General features: G+C 38.1%; 1 protein-coding gene across 3 annotated transcripts in view; it reads left to right on the top strand.

The window, feature by feature from the left end:
* Positions 1-1,740: 1,740 nt before the first annotated feature.
* The window catches only part of LOC129765381 (uncharacterized), a 287,550-nt gene continuing 282,018 nt past the window's right edge, over positions 1,741-7,272 (top strand). For 2 of the 3 annotated variants that reach the window (XM_055765643.1, XM_055765642.1), the window contains exon 1: positions 1,742-2,670. The gene's annotated coding sequence lies outside the window, so the exon portion shown is untranslated. Of the gene's footprint in view, positions 2,671-7,272 lie in introns of all 3 variants that reach the window. The other variant, XM_055765641.1, reaches the window with a different exon arrangement.

The raw sequence follows: 7,272 nt of genomic DNA, 5'->3' as shown, positions 1-7,272 counted from the left end.
TGTCGACCTGTAGCAATTTCCATATTGTTACGTTTTAATTATTGGAGAATTCAAAAGGGACAGTTTTAGTTGCTTTTACTATAATTCACTATGATAAGAGTAAGTAAATTGTGAAATTTATGGCACGAATCGGTAAACATGTAAATTTTAGGACTCTTCGCTCTTCAATTAAACGATATGCGTTGGGAGTGATATTTAGTTAGCTGAATCAATAGCTCTTTCTAATTCAATGACGATTAGCACAATAGGAACTGGGAATGAGCAGAATAATAAGCAATAGTGCAATAGAGATACAGTGATTCGCCTGTAATTGGACATACCGAGGCGCCATTCAGTGTCGCATCAGAGACGATTGTGACCTGTAACTGGACATAACAACAGAGACAACACAAAGTGGAAAACAAGTTGAAACAGGAAAACTATTGAAAATATAACAATTAGAAAAGTGTGAAAAATAATAATCTTGTTAAATGGTTGATCTTGTTATTGTAATAATCTTGTTAAATTGTTTGAAAACACTCCTAAAAATGTATCGTGTTGTGGAAAATTGTACAAATGATGTTTACAAAAACGTCCAATCAGAGGATTAAATGTCCAATTATTTGTGTCGCAATACAGCTCTGTCGAATAAGCTAGATGTCCAATTAGAAGCGAATCCCAGTAATTCAATTTAATTGTTATACAAACCATCAAAGTCCGTTCGCAGCAAAAAAGGGTTATTTACTTTAAAATTACATCGTAGGCTTTAACTAGAGATGAGTCTTTACTAAAGATAAGTTTTGGTTCCGACATCAAAGTCCTGTCTGTGCCCCGGATCTTTTCTTTTCACTAATTCACGTTTGTATGTGTGTTTTGTGTGGTGCAAAAAGTTCGTAGACAGTCTTCATGTATGAATTTTCTATAACTGCACAATAACTAGCTGAAAAAAAGGAGAATGAAAGACAGAGTTTGTTATGAAGGGGACCATCATATTGCGATGTTCGAAAGTAACCCACGAAAGCTCATGCTAGAACATAGTTTACGACAAAGAAAGCGCTCGAGCGAACAAGAAAGCGCTGACAATGCAGTACTTGTACTGTCTTTCAGCATCCACCCGCACACGTTCTCGGACTATCATTTATCTTAGGAACTCGTTTCAACTGCGGTGAGACAGCTCTGGCAGAAGCGAGCTAAGTGATGTTCAACAGCATGTTGCATCCATTTGTTTTGTTCCAAGGTGGCAGAGGTGGCAGAATCAAAACAAAAACTTTCACGAACTAACCGTTTGTGCCGTTTTCCGGCATGCATGTTGAGGCAGGACAGAGAATAAGTGTGAGTTCAGTGGTCAGATTGAAGCGTTGCAATGGTGCATTTAGTGTCGGAGTAGAATGGGATGATTGAAGTACATCTGTAATTATTTGAGAAGTTGGAATTGGGGAAACAATTACCCATTAATCCTTACATATGGAAATTGTGACAACGTTTTAACCAAACCATTTATAACCTAGACATCGCATTCAACCCTGGAATGAACACCACCCGAGCCGAAAACTGATTGTGCGCATGTCCTGCACCCGGTGCCCGATCGTTCCCTTCGGTTCATTGTTGCATTCCGTTATTTACACCCATTCATATCCTCGCCTAAGTTATGGCTGAAACAGAGCGAACATTGTTCATTCTTCTTCATTGTGGTCGGGATTTCGGTGGGGGACTGCTCGTTCCCGGTTATCCGCCGTTCCGCCCCAACCACCCGCAAAGCTCCGTTTCCGGTGATAAACAAAGCCGGTGTGTAATGCTTTCCGTCGGTGCCTTTCTTCACGTTCTTTGTGCAATCGAGCCGGTGTCTCGCTGAAAGGATATCTCCCAGCAAGTCACGCCAGTCAGTCAGTCTACCAGCGACGTCTACAGCGTGCGGAAGCATTCCGGAATAGGCTCCAGCTGTTTGCAATTTCCCGTTTTGGGTTTGTTGTTCGAAATATTGAACATCAACTCGGAAAGTTTATCTTCCAGCAGTGGGGAGTGGAAGGGAAGGAGAAAATGTGACTCTGAAATGTGAGATCAAATTTAATAAATGTCACCCGACATAATTCAAACAAGGAAAAAAAATCCCCAAACCTTGCGGCGCGGTTAAAATAAAGAGAATCAAATAGAGTATTCAGACTGGTCCGCAGATTTCCCGCTGTTTTCGTTGGAGCACGCGTTTCGGTTGATTCCGCTCGATGGTTAAGTCAGTCTCGACTGCAGAAACAGAAACAAAACAACCGTAAGCTGTTCGAGTGTATTGAAAGTAAACAAGAGGCAGCCGCCAGTCAACGTGTTGCGGACCAATTGGACGTGACGATGTCGCTCTGAAAGTGCGGTCGCGTCGTGGGTGAGATGGAAGTGAAATAAATTACACGGCGGTTACAGATTGAAGTGCGGGAAAGTGTTGATTGCAGTGTGTGAATGGTAATAAAACGAGAGCGAGAAAAAAGTGCGAAAAATCAAACTACGAGTCAACAACGTGGGGAAATGTTTGTGGATGTTTTAAAACACATTAAAATCAGGTCGCCTCGACAGATGAGCTTTACCGCCTAGCAGTGGCAGCCGGCAATGAAACGGGCCGCTAAAGTGCTCCTCAGAAATAAGTAGGCAATCTAACTTTTGCGGCTGACCTCCCAGGAAAAACGGATAACAGATGGGGGTTTCAAGGTAAATTGATTACACTTTGTTGATTGCATTTGGACTAAATTGGTGCTTCCGTGGAAGTGAATAAGAGAGACGTCAACTGTTTTCGTCCTTCGGAAATGAGTTGTGATTTCATCGAAGCATAGCCGGGGTTTGGGAGCATTTATGTGTGCAAAACAGTTCATTCGAAATTCATTGTGCGTTCTTTATGGCGAACGGTATGTGTTAGAGTTTTGCGAAGGCGGCTTAATTATTTGATAGACTATTTGCATAACTTTGTGATAACGGAAACGGTTATGCTAATGATGATTGAATTAGTGGAACAGCCAATACGTGGGATAATCAGCGATCTAGATTGTGAGATGATGGTTGAATTGACACATTGATTGTTACACATGTATCGTTGCAAATGGTTTCATCGTCTTTCTGAAACATATTTTATTAATTTTCGATACATCGTTCAATATCGTCTAAAAACTAATTTTATGAATAATAGTACTTCTTGACACGTTCAGCCCCGCGTCGGTCTTTAGAAACCGACACTGAAGTCTTTGTTGGAGAACATTGATTACCGTGACTGACAGTTACAAAATTTGAAAATAAAAAAGTACATGGCTTTGTTTTCGGATGTGTTACAAAACGTAACATCTTTCTATTCGAATTTCTGTCTAATTTCTTAGTATACAATAAATATCTTTGCGAGCTGGGACCGATACTAACGTTGTGTGAATGCTCTTGAAGCGGGTTGACTGAAAATTTCACCAAAATCATTTCGGGGCTTACCGCGTTAATGTGGTTTATATCGAAAAATTTAAATTTTAAACTCCTCCGTTCGGTTTGCTATTTTTCCAAATATATCAAGTTATCGAAGATAGTGGAAAGCTAACAATGGGGCTTACTTTGTTTTCGGCCATTTCCTCCGAAATTTGGCTTCATTATTGTCGAAATCTGATTACATATCCTAAATACGACCCTGAAATATTATATTTATTGATGGAACAGAAAGTGCCTCTGGTGCCGTTTATTAAAAAACATGGTACAGGGTAACTTCGATATAACGTACATTTTACTTTCAAAATTGTACGTTGTATCGAATTGTACGTTACATCGAAGCATAATAAAGAACTCTGAAACGTAGCTTATATTACTTTATTGTGTTGTTGTTTGAGTAAAGTTGATGTATAAAATCAATAAGAAGACGAAGCCAACATTTCTCATGATGTTTCCCTTCGTTCGGTTGATTGAAGTTTGATTCATTTAGAATCCGGAATCACAAAACAGTTGCATTTCGGGATTGGTTAAAGTTACAACACAAGCTTCAGTATCAAAATACAGATAATTTATTGTTCTTTCAGAAAAAAATATTAAAAATTTTTTTGACTTCGATAATGTGTACGTTATATCGAGGTAAAATGTACGTTATATCGAGTGACATTATATCGAGGGTACGTTATATCGAGGGTACATTATATCGAAGTTTCCCTGTAGTCAGAGAGGGGAAAAGAGGAACATCTGGCAGTATGATGGGTCAGAGCTTCCCTTTTTCCTTGTTTAACCTTCCTATACTCGCGCATAAGTCTGACAGACCGAGAATGAATGAAGTGGCTGAATTAAATGACTATTCAAACTAAATGAAGTTAGCGAAAAAGTACCGTAAATACCGTGAATCATATTTGGGACAATTTGTTCTAATATCTTGAAATGCTTAATGCACTGATGATATAACTATCAAATTAATATCACAATTGCTTCTTTAGAGTAATCTCTTGGTTTCACTATCATTTCACATGAGAACTACTTATAACATAATCGGCAGAAATCTTACAACACTACTCATTATCGTTTGTGATTTGACGTTTCCTTAGCGTGAGCACGTAGAATTTATATTCATAAATACTTAAATTTCTCCCGTGTTTCATCAGTTCTCATCATCGTTAACAGTTTGAATAATCCATTCTATCATGTCTGCCATCAGAGGGTGAAACATTCTCTCGCTTCGAAGTGGATAGTTTCTTTGTGGTGATCGTACGTGGACGACCGGGAGTTTTGCAAAATTTCTGGGCTTGATAAGATTTTGTAATTAGATAGATTTTTTTTATTCAGTAGACTTGGGATCAGTTTTGTCTGCGGATCCAGTGAACATTCCGGGTCCTACAATAATTTTGATAATTGTTTCACTCGAAAATGGTAAGTCCTACAAAAAAGTGATCTATGGAAGAGTTTTAGGAAAATAAATTAATTTTCAGAAAATAATACCGAAAAAATATTTTTTGAAATACTACATTGAAAAAATCGATTTCAAAAACTAAAAGTCGATTTTCTCAAAATGGTCATCTCATATTTAGATGAAATAGTAGATAAATGGTAGATAAATTTATGCCCTCCCAAAAGCTCGATTTTCGGTCAAAAATTTTTTTTCGAGATGACACCAAATACAAATAAAACTCAAATTTCTACATTACTCGGGAATTAATCAAGCAAATGAAACGAAATTTAGGTTTAGAGGTTTTAGGGTGCAATAAATCATTCTATGGTGGTCAGACTCTCCAACCCCCCCATTTTTAAAGGAGGGCGCCATACAAATGAACATAAATATCTGCATTAATCGAGAATTAATCAAGCAAATGAAACCAAATTAGGCATATTGAGGTTTTAGAGTGCAATAAATGTTTCTATGGTGGTTAGATTCTCCACCCCCCTCTCTAAGGAGGCGCTGCCATACAAATGAAACACAAATTTCTTCATTACTCGAGAATTATTCAAGCAAATGGAACCAAATTTGGATGTGGAGCTTTTAGGGTACAATAAATGTTTTTACGGTGGTTAGATACTCCTCCCCCCTCTCTTAGGGGAGGCTGCCATACAAATTACTCGAGAACTAATCAAGCAAATGAAGCCAAATTAGGCACATGGAGGTTTTAGAATGCAACAAATGTTTCTATGGTGGTTCGACACTCCTCCCCTTCTCTTAGGATGAGCTGTCATACAAATGAAAAACAAATTTCTGCATAACTCGATAACTAATCAAGCAAATGGAGCCAAATTTGGCATGTGAAGATTTTGGGGGACGCGAAACGTTTTTATGGTGAATGGACACTCCTTCCCCCCTCTAAGGAGAGAAGAGGGGAGGGATCTGTCTTTATTCTATCATATTTACTGTATCAAACATTCATTCCAAGTAACGGAGAAACATGTTATTTGCAAGAGGTTGAAAAATCTTGAACGAGAATTGTGTCTGAAAATAATATTATATTTAATATACTGTCCACATACCACGTGGACAGAAAAAGCATGATTTTAGACACCCCCCTCTCTCTCCGTGGACAAGCGTGGACATTCCTTATACCCCACCCCCTGTTGTCCACGTGGACATTCCTCTGGTTTTGAAGAAAAAAATCAAGAAATTCTATTTTTTTCGCTTAAGTTTTTTTCGCTAATTGTTTCTATTTCCTATCCCATATTTTTATTGATAAAAATTATAGCCTTACCATAGGTAAAGATTTGTCTTGAAATCTTCGATTTTTTTCAACATTGTCAGGGGGTTCATTATTTTCTTCCGAATTCCATTTACGTTATCTACCATTTTAAAATATCGATTGTGAGCTTATTCTTAAGTTTTATTTGAAAACAGAATTTTATCGTCTAAACATCAATGACTTTCGCTTTTACAGGTTCGGTAGTGCCTGATGGCTATAATGAACCTAGTAAAAACAAAACATCTGCAGCAGTCTCCCGAAAAACACTTACACATGTCCACGCGATGTGAAAATTCCATGTTTTTGTTTGAATTTGAACATGATTCTCGCTAGTGTTGAGTGTCTATCCCCAACACGTACAATGATACACAAACATAGACATGTGAAAACAAACACGATGTTTATAATTCAAGAACATCATGTACAAACATATCACCCGATGTCGCAGTATTCATTGCTTTCGTTTCGTTTCGTTTTCATACACGGAAAGAAATTATTCATCCCAAAACATTTCTTCGTAGAATACTTTTTCACAGAAACGAACTTGAAATTTAATTCGCATTACAAAAATTACATGAGCTGAAATCCTTGGTTTCGTGCAGAGAAACATTCTCTGAATAGAAAGAAGCTGTCTATGAGAATTTTTTTGCATGCATGTTGGCAATTAAAGTCTGGGGAACCGACTGCACAGCGGGCGACGTCGTACAAATGCTGACCAAAAAAATAAATACCCAAAAATTAGTCTTAGATGCATCCTTCAGCGGCACACAGCAGAACCTGCAGAGAAATTTCAGCGGCTAAAACACACTATTAATTTCTCGATGTTATCACAAACTGAATGAAGGAAAAAACTAAAAGCTACACTTACACTGCACTGCTTTTGCTATGTGTGCATGCGATTGCATCATACTTTCTTCTCCTCTTCTTCGCTCGTTTTATAGCTCGGGTCGCGTTCGTCGCGAACAAGCAGTATTGGCCATTTGTATTCAAAGATCCAGCCAAAATGGTTGCTCCCGTGGTCGAGTGATTAGCGTCACGCCTAACATGTCACTGCTGAATAATTGTGGTACCTTATATTCGATTGAAATTATAGAAATATTGTAATCAAAATTTGTTGTGGTTAACTAACCATCTCCGCTACGCTCTATTC

The sequence above is a fragment of the Toxorhynchites rutilus genome, chromosome 2, assembly GCF_029784135.1.
Source record: "Toxorhynchites rutilus septentrionalis strain SRP chromosome 2, ASM2978413v1, whole genome shotgun sequence".
NCBI lineage: Eukaryota > Metazoa > Arthropoda > Insecta > Diptera > Culicidae > Toxorhynchites > Toxorhynchites rutilus.
This window is presented reverse-complemented; position numbering and strand designations above follow the sequence as displayed.